The sequence below is a fragment of the Leptonychotes weddellii genome, chromosome 4 (assembly GCF_054177405.1).
Source record: "Leptonychotes weddellii isolate Sample4059 chromosome 4, ASM5417740v2, whole genome shotgun sequence".
Taxonomy (NCBI): Eukaryota; Metazoa; Chordata; class Mammalia; order Carnivora; family Phocidae; genus Leptonychotes; species Leptonychotes weddellii.
Window position 1 is genome coordinate 121,925,753 of NC_138372.1, and position 20,121 is coordinate 121,945,873.

Here is a 20,121-nt window from a genome sequence, read left to right on the forward strand (position 1 = left end):
AATCACCATTCTACTCTCCGTTTCTGTGAGTTTGGCGTTTTTAGATTCCACATATAAGTGAATTCTTACTGTATTTGTCTTTCTCCATCTGACTTGTTTCACTTAACATAATGTTCTCAAGTTTCATCGACATTGTTGCAAATGGCAGGATTTCCTTCATTTTTATGGCTGAATAATATTCCATTGCATATATAACCATTTTTTCTTTATGAATAAAGAAAAGTGTGTCAATGGGCACAAGTTATTTCCATGTCTTGGCTATTGTGAAAAACACCGCAATGAACATGGGGGTGCAGAGATCTCTTCAAGATAGTGATTTCATTTCTTTGGGATATGTATTCCAGTGGAATTGCTAAATTATAAGGCAGTTCTATTTCTAATTTTTTGAGGAACTTCCACACTGTTTTCCATAGTGGCTGCACCAAAATTTACCTTCTCACCACCAGTGTAAAAGGGTTCCCTTTTTCCCCACATCCTCCCAAACACTCATTATGTCTTGGCTTTTCAATAATAGCTATCTTAACAGATACAGCTCTGATTGCTGTAAGCCCTGCCCCTCTTCTCCATTTCTGTCTGATTCTCAGTGGTCAAGGTCCTGCCAATTTCCCCAGTGATTCCTATGAGGTGATGTCCAAGTGGGCACCTTAGAAAGGACCTGACAATGATGGGGGAGCTGGATGTTCACCTTGGGTTCTTTGCTCCCCCCTGGAGAGACCATAAGCCCAGAAGTGCCCCCTTGGTGCAGCGCTATGCAGTCCTGGGAAAGGGGCAAGAAAGTCAGAGTGTAGCTTCTCCTGTTACCCTTCTAATGCGGATCTCTGTGATAGGAGGGCAGGGGTGGGGGCGGGGAGGGGTGTTGCTTCAGCCCACCCCTGAGTTTCTGGGATTTTTACAACAGTGTCCTATCTCTGGTCTTCTTGTGAGGAGAACTGACGTTGGGAACAGCCTATGTCACCATGTTGGTCTGTGCACTTGGTTTAAATTGAAAGAATGACATGCTGATTTGGGGAAAACACGGCAATTCTTTTATATTTTCTAGTATAAAAAGGAAAAGTCACATTCCTTTCTTTGAAAAGAAGTGCATGGCAATGCCGAACATTTTTCAAATCAATAAAAAATTATTCACTAACCTTGTGAAGATGTATTTTTCCTCCATACATTTCCTTATCCTATAAACTACCAAAATTTGCCTTTTTACCTTCTCTCTCCATTCCTACAAATGGATGCAATGGCACATATTCCCTTTTTCACGGGATACAGTTAAGGGCAATAGTAAAAGACACCTGACAATACTGTCCAGCTATTCTGAGTTGGACAAAGACTGAAACTTTGAGAGATTATCTGGCCAAGTGGCTTTCTTCGCTTCTGGAGATGTTCTACAAATAGGTATGTTTTTTATGTCTTGATTCTCTGCCTAGGCATTTGTAATAACCTGGGGTCTTCAAACCAAGCATAATTAACAGACAAGTGAACAATCAATAACAATATAGTCCGGTAGATACTGTAATAAAAGTAATATCAAAGTACAGCAATATTACAACACCTCATGGGGCAGTCGGGGACTTGTCTGTGCACTAATGTCCATGGAAGGTGGTGCTATTAGTTTTCTGCTGCTGTAAAATAAATTACCACAAGCTTAGCAGCTTAAAACAACACGTATTGATTATCTCACAGTTTCTAGGGGCCAAATTCCTGGCTCAGCTTAGCCGGGTCCTGTACCCGGTGTCTTATGGGACTGAAATCCAGCGGTCGGCTCACCTGCATTCTCACCTGGAGATCCTCCAAGGCAGAATTCAGGTCGTTGCAGCTGTAGGACGGAGGTCCCTGTTTTCTTGCCGGCTGTCAGGCTGTCAGTCCGGGGCTGCTCTTGTTTCCTAGGGGTCGCCCACAGGCCTTTGCCACACAGTGCTCTCCCCAGCCTTCTCAGACGGGGCACTGGGGAACCAGATAAAGGAGACCTTATTCAAAATGGAGTCAGAAGCCCTGAAGGGGGAGCTTTCACGCACCTACCACTCATTGCAGCCTGCTTAACCTGTGGGAAGAAGGAAGATAAGAATAATTTTGACAAGGGAGAACATTTTTCACAAAGGAATTTTCTCTCCTGCTTTTAGAGAAAAGAGGGGAAATCCCTCCCTGCCCAGCAACAATGCATGAACCCCAGCTTGCTGTCACTGAGAAACCTCCAACAACCTCCAACCCTCATTCTTCTCAGCGAACTTTGGTTCACATCAACTCTCCCCCACTTGCCCCTTAAAGCCTAAGAAAAGCTGACCTTCCCTTCGTTTCTTCGGACTTCCCTGTGGCTCACTGTAGCTTGCTTGTCCCAAATTGCAATTCCTCTGCTATTCCAGAATAAACTCATTTTTTTTACCTAAATAAAATGCTTTTTGCTCTATTCAAAGTTACTAACAGTTTACTTCTTCAAGGCCAGCAGGAGAATCTCCTCTCCCGTTGGCTAAGGCAAGGTCTTATATAACTTAAGGTAACCACAAGAGTAAATATCCCCTTTTCTCTGCCATATTTTATTGGCCAGAAGGGAGCCACAAGTTTTGCCTGCACTTCAGAGGAGAGAATGACACAAAAATATGACTCATTTGGAGGTGTTTTTAGGATGTGTCTGCCACAAGATGACATGAAAATTTCATAAAGAGGAGGTCTGAGATGAGTTTTGTAGGTTGCCTATGATGGGAAAGACATGAGGAAAAGACAGCCCAAGCAGGTTGAGAAGCCTTAGCAACAACAGAGCAGAGGAGGGAAGGTACAAAACATATTCTGAAATAGTAATTAGTCCTTAGAATGGAATAAAAGGACCTCTGTTCTTTCCACTTTGTGTGAACTTTTAGGAATTCCCAGAAAGAAGGCAGAGTTTCTGCCACCCCAGGTGATGTCTTTGTGTGAATTAGATAAAGACACCCCTTCTCCCGGTGTGTACACACCACACCATAGACAGCTCGGTGGCTGGGTGGCTGCAGGCTGACCTCATCCCCCACCCACTCTCCTCAGTCAACAGGCTACACCACTGTCTGTGGCGGCCTCGGAGGAAGAACTGTAGAGGAATTTGGGAAGTGGGTAACCTGGTGCTCGTGGGTAACCATCTCATGTACGTTCTGCCCCAGCTGCCTGGCCACAGAGCCCTGTGGCACTTTAACATGCCTCCTTCCAAGGCTTTCCATTATCACCCATGGGCTGACCCTGGGGCACATTTCAAAACTGGCAGATCTGAGTAGGGAGAGGCATGGCAGTGGGGATACAGAGAATGGACACCAGAAGAAGGAAAGTGAATTTAAAATTAAAGAATGGAAAATTAGGGGCACCTGGGTGGCTCAGTCAGTTAAGTGTCTGCCTTCGGCTCAGGCCATGATCTCAGAGTCCTGGGATTGAGCCCTGCGTTGGGCTCCCAGCTCAGCCGAGTCTTCTTTTCCCTTTGCCCCTCCCCCTGCTCATGCTCTCTCTGTCTCTCTCTCTGTTTCTATTTCTCTCTCTCTCAAACGAGTAAATAAAATCGTTTAAAAAAGAATGGAAAGTTAAAGTTCTGGAGATTATTTTGCTTTTTTAATAAAGTGGCAATTTTCTCCAGACCTTCTAAGTTCTAAACACTATTGTTTCAAACCAAGTTAGGTATATTTCAATATTCATTAACTGAAATGATTTTAGATCTAACTCTCTACATGGTATTAAGGACCAAATACCATTTTTAGTTTTCAAAAAAAAACACAAAACACTGTTTATCAAGTACCTATCATATGCTAGGCATGAAACTTTATGAACAGTGCTTCAATTAATCCTTACAAACCTGAAAAATAATTATTAATGTACATACCATTATAGATAAGGAAATTAAGATGCCAGGATATGAGGTCCAACTCAGGGGTTCCATTCCCATGTATTTTGTGTGAATCATGCCTCTCAGGAGTTGTACAAGCTGGTCAGGTCAAGATACCCACTTAACTGGAAAAGGAAACCCTGGTCCTTCAGCTCATCCTTAGTACTGCATCAAAAAGTAAACTTCCATTGCTTCGGAATTTCAGGGAATTTTACTTTTCAGATTTGAGCGGTGGTTCTCTGGAGTTGAGTAGTTATTAGGTATTTATTGAGCCCTTACCATATGTCAAACACAGTATTTGGTGTTCTCCATGTTATTTCATCTAATCTTCGTCGTTTTCTGATACAATCAAGCCCCCATTTCACAAACAGGGAAACTGAGATGACCAGTTAATCAACCTGCCCATGAGAGTCAGGCAGTAATTGGTGGGTTCAAGATTGAACCCAGGTATCCTCGATCCATTGTGCAAAACTAATCTGAGAAATTATGGGGGACATCACACTCTCCTCAGGCTGACTTCCCCACAATAGTTAATCTGAAAGTATCTTCCCATTTATCTCTTTCCTATTTAAACTGTCATGCTACTTTGCGATGATTTATCATCACACATCAGATTTTATAGTCACCTCCATGCAAATCTGTGGCTGATTAATTAACTAAAATTGGAAGACATTTTGATGATGAAAAGTGCTAAGCATTGCCATGAATAATAATTAGTGTGCTACTCCAACTAAATTATGTATGTCAGTATTGGGAATCAATCAGTAGAGGGAGGGTCACACCTCAGATGGCCAGACTAGATAAGATGGATTAGTCAGAGCAACACAAATGATTCAAACAGATATTAACAGGAAAAACAAGAATAAAAAACAACAACAACAAAGCCTTACTGACCACCTAGTATATGCTATGCACCATTCAGGATCCTGGAGACACAATGTTGAACATGACAAATGATGACTGCCTTTGGGCGTCTTGCAGTCCAGAACATGGCAGACATGACAGGAGGTCCCCCACACGGTGTCCCTGCAGTCAGCCAGCAGACCAGGAGAAAACAGGTAAATGGCCAAGGTGGCTGTGATTCACAGCCTGCTCTCCAGTCCCTAAGAGGGTTGAGATGAAGTGAGGTGAGGTTGCAGTCTTAGAACAGAACCGGGATTGGGGCACCTGGGTGGCTCAGTTAGCTAAGCGTCTGCCTTTGGCTCAGGTCATGATCTCAGCGTCCTGGGATCGAGTCCCACCTTGGGCTCTCTGCTCAGTGGGGAGTCTGCTTTTCCCTCTTACTCTGCCTCTGTGCTCTCCTCTCTCTAATAAAATAAAATAAAATAAAATAAAATAAAATAAAATAAAATAAAAGGCTTGAAGAAGAAGAAGAAGAGGAGAACCAGGACAGGCAAGGCTATGACAGGGATTCAGCTACTGAAATAGGGAGTGACCGGCCCACAGGAAGTAGGCAAGAGCTTGGTTACCGGAAACAAATCAGGGCCTGATCAGCAGGAAGGGTAAAGTCAGGTTAGTCTTCAGGCCTAGAATTTTATAAAGCCCCGTGCAGCCTGTTAGAAACGGAAGTGCCCCCAGAGGCTGAGGTACACACGAGCCTAGGTTCTCGTGTGCAGTTGCGGCTGCTGGGGGAACCAGAGAGCCATGAAGGGAGGAAGCCCGATAAGCCACCCCATACTCTCCTAGTTTGTTTTCTTTCTAAGATGGCTCACAACATTTCCGTAGATGTAATGAGACACCCTGCCCCCGGAAGTCCCAAACCGGAAGTTACCCAAATGATAGTCACACACAGGGCTTTCCCTTTCCCTACCAAAGATATCGTTTTCTGAGCAGGAATTAGATGTCTCACAAGTTTTCTTGCCCAGTTATTCTGCTTGGGAGTAACTGCCGCCTTCATTTCCGGAAGCTGGACTCCCAGTCCTTGCTCTAAGTGGTGAGTTCGCTTTAAAAAGGGAAGCAGTCCTGAAGCAGGAGCACAGGCGGATGTGTGCTGTCTTGGATTGCAGGAGGCCCCTGCGACCTACTCAGTTCTCAGATTTTAATTCTTATCGGGGAGTCAATTTTTTCAACGATGCCATTTCATTCCTTTCTAATTCTATGACTAATCCCTTTCTATACTGCAGAAGGCGACCGCATTTCTTTGCCTTTGCCTTACTCTCTCTTAGTTTTTCAGGTGTGATCAAGGAGTCATTTTCCTTCGGTGATGCTGTGCATATGCCTGTAGGCTATAATCCCCAGTGGCGACTGGCACAAATTGCATTCATTTGATCAAACAAATTAGAGTAACTGTCTTTCAAGAAGCAGTATTTTCCCGGAGAATGCGATTTTAAAACAGGTTGTTTCAAGTGTTATCTACTCCATGTTCTTTAAAGACATTTCTCCTCAAGAGCGTAGTTACAAACAATAAACTCATTCCCGTCTAAGCTTGGACCTAGGCATTGCCAAAGCTGTCAAATATTTTACAAGTACTTGTAAATGTTTCCATATAAGATATGTATAAAAAGGCTAAGTAAAGGGGTGCCTGGGTGGCTCAGTCAGTTAGACATCTGCCTTTGCCTCAGGTCATGATCCCAGGGTCGTGGGATCTAGTCCCATGTCGGGCTCCCAGCTCAGCGGGAAATCTGCTTCTCCATCTTCCTCTGCTGTTCCCCCTGCTTGTGCTCTCTCTCTCTCTCTCTGTAAAAAAAAAAAAAAAGGCAAAGTGACTCTTTTGTGGGCATGTGGTAAATATTCAAGAATCAAATATTCTACACACTCCTGATGACCAAGAACTTCACAAGATTCTTTCATACATTTCAAATTATTTTATCCACAAAACAGATCAGAGTTATGATGCCCATTTGGCCATGACATGTTCATCTTTATACACATGGACCCTGACCACAGCCCCGATCTCCTGACCTTGAGTTCATTTTCCTTTCTGAAGTGTACATGCTCCAAAACTGTTATCTAAAACACAAAGAGAGACACCTGGGTGGCTCAGTCGGTTAAGTGTCTGCCTTCGGCTCAGGTTGTGATCCCAGGATTCTGGGATCCAGTCATCATCTGGCTCCTTGCTCAGTGGGGGGTCTGCTTCTCCCTCTCCCCTGCTCATGCTCTCTCTCTTGCTCTGTATCTCTCGAATGGATAGATAAAATGTAAAAAAAAAAAAAAAAAAAAAAAAACCCACAAAGATGTGGGTCAGGGAAAAGTTAAATATGTGATGGGGATTAAACAGTGCACTTGTTGTGATGAGCACTGGGTGATGTATGGAAGTGTTCAATATTGTACACCTGAAACTCGTATTACACTGCATGTTAACTGGAATTTTTTTTTCCAAGATTTTATTTAAATTCAAGTTAGTTTTTTTTTTTAAGATTTTATTTATTTATTTGACAGAGAGAGAGACAGCAAGAGAGGGAACATAAGCAGGGGGAGTGGGAGAGGGAGAAGCAGGCTCCCCACTGAGCAGAGAGCCCAATGCGGAGCTCAATCCCAGGACCCGGGGATCATGACCTGAGCCGAAGGCAGAGGCTTAACGACTGAGCCACCCAGGTGCCCCTAAATTCAAGCTAGTTAACATAGAGTATAGTATTTGTTTCAGGGGTAGAATTTAGTGATTCATCACTTGCATATAATACCCAGTGCTCATTACAATAAGTGCCCTCCTTAATGCCCATCACCCATTTACCCCATCCTCCTACCTATCACCCCTCCAGCAACCCTCAGTTTGTTCTCTATAGTTAAAAGTCTCTTATGGTTTGCCTCCCTCTCTGTTTTTATCTTATTTTATTTTTCCTTCCCTTCCCCTATGTTCATGGGTTTGTTTCTTAAATTCCACATATGAGTGAAATCATATGGTATTTGTCTCTCTCTGACTTATTTCACTTAGCTTAATACCCTCTAGTTCCAACCACGTTGTTGCAAATGGCAAGATTTTGCTCATTTTGATGGCTGAGTAATATTCCATTGTGTGTGTGTACACACACACACACACACACATACCACATCTTTATCTGTTCAACAGTCTATGGACATTTGGGCTCTTTCCATTTTTTGGCTATTGTGGATAGTGCTGCTATAAACATTGGGGTTCATGTACCCCTTCGAATCACTATTTTTGTATCCTTTGAATAAATACCTAGTAGTGCAATTGCTGGGTCATAGGGTAGTTCTATTTTTAACGTTTTGAGGAACTTCCATACTATTTTCCAGAATGGCTGCACCAGTTTGCATTCCCATCAATAGCCTAAGAGCATTCCCCTTTCTCCACATCCTCACCAATATCTATTGTTTCTTGAGTTGTTAATTTTAGCCATTCTGACCAGTGTGAGGTGGTATCTCATTGTGGATTTGAATAAAAACCTTAAAAAAAATAAAATAAAATACAAAGGATTTCCAATTAAAACAAAACTGTTATCTGCTTTATTTTTCAATATGTTCCTGTCTTATAAGGAAACCATGTTATATTCTGAATTTTTAAAAATCTTTTTTTATGGAAGGTTTATTCAGAAAAGAAAAGCTGACTTCCAAGTGGTAGCTTGGTTATCACTTTTAATGATGTGTTTACATTAAAGACAATGCGTAGTCTGAATTAGTCTGTTTGGACAGCTGTAACAGAATAACACAGACTAGGTGGCTTATAAACAACAGAAAATTATTTCTTATAGTTCTAGAGACTAGAAGTCCAAAATCAAGGTGCCAGCATGGTCACGTTCTAGAGAGAGCCCTCTTCCTGGTTCATACACTGTGCCTTCTTGCTGTGACCCCACATGGTGGAAGGGATGAGGTAATCTCTCTGGAGCCCCTTTTATAGGAGCACTGATTCCATTCATAAAAGCTCTGCCCTTATGACATCACTTCCCAAAGATCCCATCTCTTAATACTCTCACCATTGGGGGTTAGGATTCAACATATGAATTTTGGGGGACACATTCAGACTATAGCATAGTCCTTTGGAATCTTCTTACTAGGTATTTTTACATTTTTCATATGTGGATCTCCTTATTATCATAAAAGAATTACAGAGAAATCCAGACTTATAGACATGGATAAAAATGCAAAGCAGCACAAGAAGTTGCCTATATTAAAATAGAAAAAACTCATGGCAGTGAGATAAATTGCTGTTATCCTTAGAGTGGCTAAGAGGGGTGAGGTTCTCTTTTGGTAAAAATTCATCCTGAAGTGACTGGGTTCTTTCCAAGAATGCTCAGATGGCTACCTCTTTATTGAGTTGGAAAATTTTATATCAAAATAGACCCTTAAGGAGACTCAAAAGTAGGCTAAAACTCTTGATTTTCTTCCTCATCCATGTAATCTTCCTGAGGTTTCAAACTGGGAAGGCTCATCACCAAGGACTCCTTGCAACAGAAGACTCCTTGCCACAGACTCCTTGACCAGAAGAATACAAAGCTGCCCAGCTCTTAATCACTATGCAATCCTGCTTCTCGTTATACTGTGTAAGTAAACACACACAAAGACACCCACACACAAAGTGATTTTCACACGCCAGTCACTGCAATCAGGATGTTTGCATACTATTTTCTTGTGTCACCATTATAAGTGAGGCAGAACTTCATTATATTTTGTTCTATTTTTATATCAAAATTTCCTAATTTCAGAAATACAAATTTGAGCTCTATTAAACTCCCTCTTTCCTAATACATGAGATGGGTTATATAATTGGGTAAAAAATTAGGCCTTTTAAAACAATTAAAGATGAAATTGCCCAAAGGAATAAAAATCGATGAGACTAAAGACCTCCCAAGGAAGAAACTTGTACGTCCAAAGTCAGTAGATGAGAGTAATTGAAGGCCCTGCAAAGATGAAGCTACGGAGGCAGTTTCTAACAAGATTAAGGAATAAATAGCACTGCAAAAGGCTTTGCTGTAAACTTCAGAGAAAATAAATCTATAAATAATTTCATTTTCATGCTTGAAAGTGTATTTGGAAGAACAAGGTTGCCAAATTTCTATTAAAAGTCAGATATAGACAACTTCCGATGATGAGTGATCGTAAAGCTCAGCTTTGTAGTTCTGAACAGTGATTGTAAAAAGCCATTATCCTCTCTCCCTCTCTCTCTCACCCACACACACATATAAACACACACCCTCATGCACACAGACTTACACACTGACACACAAAATGCAATTTGCATTTTTATTCATAACTTAATCACTGATCAAATGCCTGTCCCATCATGTTTTGTGCTTTCTTTCTATCCCCTTCTTCATTCACAGGGGCATGGGGTCTTGCAACCATGAAAGTTAGGTAAGTTATCAACTTTAATATGTTTCAACATAAATATATCAAAAATTTCCCTTTAAGGGGCGCCTGGGTGGCTCAGTCGTTAAGCATCTGCCTTCGGCTCAGGTCATGATCCCAGGGTCTGGGGATCGAGCCCCGCATCGGGTTCCCTGCTCGGCAGGAAGCCTGCTTCTCCCTCTCCCACTCCCCTTGCTTGTGTTCCCTCTCTTGCTGTGTCTCTCTCTGTCAAATAAATAAATAAAATCTTTAAAAAAAATTTCCCTTTAAGAGATGCCAATATGCCATACTCACACAAAATATATACACAGTGGGAAATATTAATATGTGAGATTTACTGAAGGCCTACTGTGTGCCAGGCCCTTTATAATTCTACGTGTAACACTATGTCTGCACTTTAATTTGAGCAAACCAAGACAGAGAGACGTTAAAAGGTATGCACAAGTTCCTAGAAATAGAAGTGATGAAGTTAGGATTTAAACTCTTTCTGCCTGACCCCAAGAGACCACCAATCTGTCCTGTAAGTACATTAGCCTCAGCAAAAGGGAGCCCACAATCTCTAGGAATCTTTGTGACTAGAAAAGGTCACATAAAATGTTTAAGAATATCAAAACAGAGTTGGAGAGAGAAGAAAGGTAAAAATTATAGACTACCCAAGACATATTCATCTATGAAGTAATTGCTTTTCTTTAAACAGAAGTCACAAAAAAGTTACATTAGGATATTATTGAACACACATAAATATTATTTATTTAATATTATTTGAACACACATAAAGAGCAATCTTTAAAATGTCTACACAGACTTTGAAAAATGCTAAATTGTGTGGGCATCTTTTGAGACAACCAATGACTTCCTACTATGCAAGTTGATATGGGCAAGGCACTAAGGGCAGCGCATGGCTTATAGTAAATGCTATACAAGTGTTTGTTGCTGTTGTTGTTGTCTCTGATGATCTCCTCCTTCCCTCATCTTTCTCCTCCCCCTCTCCTCTAAAAATTGCCTCACTGCCATCTTTGGTAATGGACTCTTGCAGCCATCACCTTTCCTCCTCCTTGGCCGCAGATGGTTGAATCAGTAGTAGAAATCTGACTCAAACCATTCAGATTTCCTCTCCCAGGGATTTATTTGGTGATTGCACATCATCTCTGTTAGCATCAAGCTGAGTGGACAGTTAGGGGTCAGGGAAGGCCATTTTATAGTACACAAAAGTAAGTCAACCTGCTAAGAGAGAGGAAAATGAAGAAGCCAAGAGAGAAAAACAGCAGAGATACCTTGTGGACCCAGAGGGAGGAAGACAGAGAGAGTGAGGATGCAATGGATTGGAATGGCTTTCCATTTCTGGCTCCAGCTCTTTGTGAGCTCTGACTTCACTTCCTCTCACTAGGTTGGTGTTTTCTTTCAACATATTCCCATTTTTGCTTAAGTTAATTTGAATGGATTTTGGTAAGTGGTAAAAGTGATTGCTGATTATAACAAAAATGCAGTCCAAAATAAAAGGTGACTAAGAAAATTCAAGGAAAAAACTCAAGATCCACATTCTAATTTACTTGTTTTAGGGGAAAACACAAAGGTGACTTCAGATTGAAGTTGTTCTTATAATGGTCTTGATAGGAATGATTCTACTTTGAAATCCATTGAGTATACTCTAGCATTTTGAGAGTTAGACCTGTATACTTCTTTAATGGCTTTCTGGAACGTTTTCCTGTAAGCAGTACTACTACAATGCACAAAATTGTATCTTGGTGGACTGAAAGGATTAAAGAGATTCTTTTATTAACCAACTTTCTACTAAGAAATGACTTGGGTATTGGCCAGAAGAGAGGATTCTAACAAAGACTGCAATACCTGGATACTGTTGACGCAACAGTGGGAAGTATTAATATAAGTTTTAGAGCAATCAGGTCTTCAGGGAAGCATATGTAAACTGGAAAAGAAATAAAATATCTTCTACTTCTTCCAGAGTTACTAATATTTTTTTGGTGTCAATACTGATCATTCAAAAAGAAATGTGAGCCTACCTCCAAGCACGTCCATGTAGGTATTCCATTTCGTTGGACTTTATTTCCCTCACAAGCCATTATTTGCTTATATGGAGCTCTTCTCAAGAAATATGCCTGAATCAAAAATGAACTAAGAGCTCTGTTTCCCCCAGTTTTATGTTAAATGCAATTGTCTGACTCACAAATCCTGTGAGTCTGGTGTAGCTGAAATTCTTGTCTCTTGAGAATTGCTTCTTATGACTGGTTTGGGATTTGAAGTATGAAACCATGTTCTTGTGCTATGGTTATAAAATGGTGAGACTGATTTCTATGATGAGTCTACAATAAAAATCATCTTTTCCCATTTTACGCACACATGCACACACACCATCCTGATTTACACACAATTCTTGCATCCTGAGAGCCAGGCTGCAGAAGTTCTTCTTTCCACCTCACCGTCAGTAAAGATTTTCTGCCCTCCCTTCCTTCCATATCTGTACACCTGTCCTGACATTCCACCACCACCTCCTGTGCCTCTTCAAGATCCCCTTCCTGGAATCTCTACTCCCAACCTCTGGGGTGATCTTGTCAGCCCTTCATCCAGGCCTGCTAGAGACCACTTCCCAAATTGTGGAAGCTGAATTAGTGACCTGATGAAAGGTCTCCACTCATACTTCTGTGTATTCAGGAAAGGAGAGAGGAAAGATAAGTTACAGATAACCCCAGTTAGAATTCTGAATGTATCCTCAAGTGTAAGCAATAATATAAATAACATTATATCTTTAATGTAATTGGTATTATTCTTCAGTTCTTTTTATTCATTTATTCATTTACTTATTCAATGAAATATTTTTTGTTGTTGTCTACTATATTTCAGGCACCATTTATGAGTCTGGGAAAATGGCCATAACAAACAGATAAAATTATGGGGTTTTTTATGGATTGGTCTTAATACATAAATATGACAAATAATTAGCATTGATCCTATAGGAAATTGTTCATAATTCATAATAATCTTACAGACCACAATAATCCCATCAATCAGTTGAAGAATTCCTATATATGTCTATATCTATACATGTATAAATACTAATTTCTTAGTCAAAATCCTAAAAGTTTATTTATTAATTCAGAGACATATAGCTAAATAAATTGACATACTTAGTATCCACATACTATACCCCAGGAATTGGTATCCAGCCCTCAAATCACTGGTAGTGACCTCTTCTCATTATTCCCCAAAATATCACATCAAATCTCTAACATATATTTTAAGTCTAAAATAAAGTTTCAATTCCAAAACATTGTTTAGGTTTCCACATAGGTAAAGCATAGTTGCTAAGGACATGTGCTTTGGAATCAGACAGACCTACGTCCAAATCTTAGTAGTCTTGTCACTTTGTGCAAGTTATTAAACTCCCTTAGCCCTCAGATTTCAGAGCTATAATGAAGATAATAGTACATATCATATAAGGCTGACATGAGGATTAAATTAAATTAAGTACTGTATATTTTAAGCCCACCATGCCTAGTACAAGATAAGTACTCAAAAACTTATACTTATTGATATGAAATGGTTATACTTCATCTATTTGATAAGCCAAACATCAAAAAGAATTATTTGACTTGGAAGCTCTTGAGAAACAATAGACTACCATGTCCTCTTCTGATGAGAGTCTATTTGGAAGGTGGAAGTACACAAATCCTATTTTGTAGCTAGGTGGCCAATTTTATTTTTCTTTCCATCTCTGATTCTTATTATTTTATCATGCCTCATGATATGTGTTCCAATATTCCCCTCAACCATGCTTTAAGGAAGCAAATATAGTAATTCCATGAATACAAATACCACCTCAACCTGCAAAGTCATATGAACACTCCAACCAAACTCCAAAAGAACAGCTGAAGGTGATTTTTTAAAATTACATCTCTGAATCCATCTGACCAAACCTAGGGGGCAGATATGGATCAAAATGATGTATAAACAGGCAGGTAACCATTCCCCATAAATAATTTCCTTGCAGGACTTAGAAATGACAGTGATTGAGAAATGACACGCTATTTCTCGCATGAGCTATTAGCTCAGACATCTCTTTAACATCCTTTTATCTGCCTCTCTCTCCAGGGCAGCATTTCGATATACAATGCTAGTCTGGAATGGACATTTGCTCTGCAGGAGAAATACATTTATAAGCAGCTCTTCCTGAACAGCTTCTCCGGTGAGGAAACAGCTCACATGCCTTTGTCCCAGGCTTCCATCCTCCAGTTAGTTTCCTCAGCAGCTGACCAGTGAGAAGTTCTTCCAATCATGCCAACACTAGGCAGGAAGGAAGAATATTTATCTTTAATTGGCCTTCTTAGTGGAGAATTTGAACTACCCTTTTCCCAGTAATAAAAATCCTTCCAAAACCCAAGGGGCAGGGGTGTCAATTAAAAGTTTAAAACTTCAGGCAGAAAGCAAGTCCCCATGACCACATGGTTGAAAAATACGCCATCCAAACAAGCATTGCAGCCCCCAGGGATGAGGAGTCACCCAAGGGAGGAAACCTCTGCCCATGTGGGAAAATTCGCAGATATGAAATAGAGAGAGAATTCAAAGTTTCTCTGTTTTCATAAAATACCATAGCCTAAAACATCAAATGCAGAATTCCTTCTTCACCAGAACCTAAAGAATCCATTATCTGCATGCTCTGCCTTTCACACAAGTGATTTTCTTTCCTTATTTGCATTTACTCAACTGAATGTGCAGGTCTCCTAGAATGACTTTGAAAATAAAAATTAAAACGAAGACTAATAATAATCAAGGAATAGACATAAAATAAATATAATTGTTTTATCTTGCCTTTTTTTTTTTTACATCTTATTTTTGAAGAATCCAAGTCCACACATATATCTTTGCAAATGCTGTGCATCGGTCAGTAACCTTTACATTGAAAATATATTGAAATGGTCTCTGTGTACCTGTCTCTCAGACTATAAGTTCCTAGTTACAGAATCTACGCCTTATAGATTTTTGTAGTATGGCATAGGATAGTGTCTTGGAAATTTTGCCTCTGTTTTTAACTTGTTTACATTTAGATAAGACCTAAAATGAAATCTCTATAACCAAATTCAAGGATGAGTTTGAGTTGACATTATTTGAAATGAAGGCAGTTTGTGTCTGTCAAATACTAAAGAGAGCATCTAGCTCTGGTACCAGAAATAATTGTATGAACTTTTGAGCTTTAAAAATATATTCTTTTATACAACAAAGACAGCACTGTAAATTAGTGAGGAAAAGGTGGACATTTTTAAATGACATTGGAATAAAGGATAGCCATTTGGAAAAAAAAAAAGTGAATTTTCATTTCACACTGACTCCAAGGAGATCCGAGATCTAAAATACAAAAATTAAATTAAATTAAGGAAATTATACAATAGAGAAATAAAATAAGGGTAAATTTCTTTATAACTTGGAAGTTGGAAAAATATGCCTGATTCACAATTTAAAAACAATAAAAAGAATAATAAGTTTGACTAAACTAAAATTTTTTAAAAACTTGTATAAGAAAAAATATCATAAACAAAGACAAAGGACAAACTAAGAAAAGATATTTATAACTAATACCGTAGACAAAAGAATGATATTTTTATGACATGAAGATATCCTAAAAATTGAGGCAAAAAACCAACAACAACCAGATAGAAACATGGGCAACCAGTGAATAAATAATAAACAGAAGAATGAACCATATGACAAGATGCTCAACCTCAATGATACATGAAAATTTTATTAAGATATCACTTCCAATTGGCAAACATCCAAAATTTTGACAATATATATTTTATTTTGTTGGAACAACCCCATGGCAGGTAAGAATACAAATAGTTAACAGAGATAAAGGAAGATGTGACAGTAACTAAAAGAACTTCTTATGCATTTTCTTTTTAACTCAACAATTCCACTTCTAAGTATCTGTCAAGAAATGGCAAAATTATGAAATATTTTATGTACAAAGTTACTCATTGCAAAATTATTTTTTAAAACCAGGGCGCCTGGGTGACTCAGTCAGGTAAGCACCTGGCTCTTGGTTTTGGCTCAGGGCATGATGTCAAAATCCTGTGATCCAGCCCGGAGGAGCTCCATGCTCAACGGAGAGTCTGCTTGAGATTCTCCCCTCTCCATCTGCACATCCCCCCCTCTCTAAAATAAGTAAATAAGTCTTTAAAACAGTTATTTTTAAAACCAAAAAGTGGTAACAACTCAAATGCTGGTTAAATTAATTATGGTAAATTAACTAGTATATAATCATAAAAAGGACTGAAGAAGAGTGCTATACACTGATATAAAATGATCTCCAAAATATATAAAGTGGAAAAAATGCAAAAGAGCATATATATTATGCTATCTTTTCTTTTGTATAAGAAAAGAATTTGCATTTATTTGGCAAATTACATTTGTAAAAAGAATTTTTTGTGCTAAACTTGTACTAATCACAACTCGTTACAAAAAAATGGGTAGCTATAGAAAAAAAGATGGAAGAGGATGGAATGCGTTGGAATGAAGCAGGAGCCCTAAAATATGAAAACAGAAAGAAAAAATAAACTTAATTGTATATCCAGTTAGAGACATAAGTACACAAACACAAAATACTGTTTTTCCACATAGTGTTTTAACTTTTCGTACTTAGTGGAATAGGATATATTTCATAGACAAATAGAATTCAAAAGAAATCTTAGCAGTCGTCTATTTGTTGGTAGTAATATTGGTAAGTTTATTTTGACATTTTATATATATATGCAAATATGTAATTAAGTTTAATATTATTATATAGTAAAATACTCCATGTAAGAGAAAAGTACAAAATCAAAAACTTGACTTAAATATTTTAATGTTAAATATGAATTTGAAATATTATAAATTCATGATTTTTTTCTCCTTTGAAAAAATACAAGTGCCCTAGTTCTGTCCACTGAGGAGACCAAGAAGTCATGATAACCAAATAGTACTGAGCACAACTAGCATTATGGTTTCCAAATGCCATTTCCTTCTAAAAGGATTCAGGAACTTCAGAGGAAGACCTGATTCTAAATATGGATATGTAAATATACAAGATGAACATTTTGCTGTGTCAAGGAGGAAGGAAATTGTCAAAGTCAAAGCGTCATTTCCAAAGGCCACAGAAGCCAACATGAAGGGGTGCCTATTGGCCAAACTTGAAATGATTTGAGTGTCAAATACAATAATGAATGTAATTGTCTAAAACATTTAATATAGATGTATTTTAAATGAGTAAATAATAATAAGAAAGAAAGCAAAAAAATCTATTTAATAGACAACATTTTAAAAATCCTTACTTCAAAAAACATCAATTAAAATGATGAAATTGAGGGGCGCCTGGGTGGCTCAGATGGTTAAGCGTCTGCCTTCGGCTCAGGTCATGATCCCAGGGTCCTTGGATCGAGTCCCACATCAGGCTCCCGGCTCGGCAGGGAGCCTGCTTCTCCCTCTGACCCTCTCCCCTCTCATGCTGTTTCTCTCTCGCTTGCTCTCTAAAAAATAAATAAAATCTTTTAAAAAAAAATGATGAAATTGAATGTCCATCTGCCTTTACTAACTATATTTCAGAGATCCAACATCATTCTTCTTAATAAGAGAAAGTTCTTAATAAGAGAATGGTGTGAATGAATTTATGGGATTGTAACATAGAATTCTTAAAAACCCATTTTATAACCTGAAATGAAATAATTGATTCAAACCTCATCAATAGATGCAATCATTACATGACAGGGGCCTTTACAATGGAGGGAGGGATCAGGCTGTCCCCACCCAAAACCCCCTGATAATTCGTGGCATCACAAAAATTTAGACAATGCATGCACCTTAATGTGTTGTAATATAAGGTACCCTGTGCCACCTGTGAGAGATTCTTACAAAAGAGTTTAAGGGAATTACGATGAAGAGAATAAGTCACACCTACCTTAACTAAGAGGGAGACACCGAAAGCATTACCAGTAGCCATTACCCAGAAATTTACATACCACACACATTCCACAGTCATAAGGGGTTTTTGAAAATAGCTGAAAATGCCCTCCTCCCCGATTACTGTCAGTCAGCTCCAGGACAGGTAGCTCTCTCTGAGATCTGCAAGCAGAAGGAAGGAAATAATAAGAAAAAAAGTACAAATCAATGAAATATGAAACAAAGTACAATAGAAAAAAAAATCAATGAAACCAACAGTCAGAATGATCCAGAAAAAAAGAGCAAAGATACAAATTACCAATGTCAGGAATGAAAAAGAACACTTAAATAGAAATCTGAATAGACATTACAAAAATAATAGGGAATTAATGAACATTTGCATTACTTGAAAAACAAAGAACTCTATTTGTATGATACTTGTACAAACACACTAAAGAGGGGATGCAAATGGAATGGGATTCATAGCTTCTGGCATGTCTGAAGATTCAGTACCTCCCAAGAAATCTGAACTTTTCTGGGTGCCTGACTTTTTCTCCTTTCTTCAGAAAAGAAATAAGAATCCCATAGAAATACACAAAATGAGCCAAATCAAGAGGTAAAAAGAGCTTTTCATGTGAAAAACAAAATATTAATAAAATTTCAAATTGGGCCCATAGCTTGACTTGGAGAAGTCCTACTGAAAAGATACTACTGAAAATAGCACATGATGAAGAAGGAAGGAGAGCCTGGGTAGCTAGGTGGTTAAGCAACCAACCCTTGGCTTCCACTGACCATGTCAGGGTGGTGAGAATAAGCCCCATGTCTGGATCACTGGGGAGTCCACTTGAAGATTCTCTCCCTCTGTCCCTCCCTCTACTCACTCTTGCACACACACACTCTCTCTCTCTAAAGTAAATAAATCTTTAAATAAATAAACAAAACAAAACAAACCCAGAACCTTCATTGATCTATTAGCCTAAAAGCCCTGAAGAGGTAAATTGAATTAATAATATTTTTAACTTTTTACATTTTTATTTTTAAAAATCCAATTTAGGGATGCCTGGGTAGCTCAGTGGATTGGGCTCTCATTCTTGATTTCGACTCAGGTCATGATCTCAGGGTTTGAGATGGAGCCCTTCATCGGGCTCCACGTTCAATGGGGAGTCTGCTAGAGATTCTCTCTCTCTCCTTCCCCATGTCCCCATGTCCTTCCCCCCAACCCACTCACTTGCACTTTCTATCAATAAACCTTTAATAATAATAATAAATAAATAAAAATCCATATTTACAGGAAAGTCCCAAGAATTGTTAACTCCTCTATGCCTTTCACCTACATTCACTAATTGTTAATGTTTTGCACATTTGCTTTATATCACCCTCCTTTCTCTCTCTCTTTATATATATTATACATATTCATAAAATAATAAAATAATTATTATTAATTATGCTATGCCATTTGAAGGTTGGTTACAGATATTATGACCCTTTATTTTTATTTTTTTTATTTTTGACCCTTTATTTTTAAATACTCCCATGTTTATCTTTCAAGAATATATTCTCTTACATACCTCAGTACAGTCATCAAATTCACAAAAATCAGTATTGATATAATGTCACAATATAATATACTATAATACTATCACATACATCCTTTATATAATTTTGTTCTTGATCTAGAATCCATTCCAGAATCATCCATTGCAATTAGTTGTCGTGTCTTTTTAGCAGTTACTCATCTGTCTTTGCCTTTATGACGTTGATATTTTTTAAGAATACCAGTGAGTTGAGTTACAGACTCTCCATCAATATGGGCTTTTTGATGTTTTGTCACAATTAATTTTTGTATGTTTGGCAGGAATGCCAAGTAACTGATGTTATGTCCTCAGTGTACCACATCTAGAGGCACATGATGTTTCTTTATCACATTACTAGTGATGTTAACTTCAATTGCTTGGCTCAGTGGGCTTCCACAAGGTTTTGAGGTTCCATGTAAAATCATCAGTATTTCCTCTGTAATTAAAAAGTAATCTGTGAGGAAATACTCTGAGACAGTTTAATTATCCCCGTCAAGCTTTCACCTAGTAGTTTTAGCATTTATTAATGATTCTTGCCTAAGTCAGTGATCACTATGG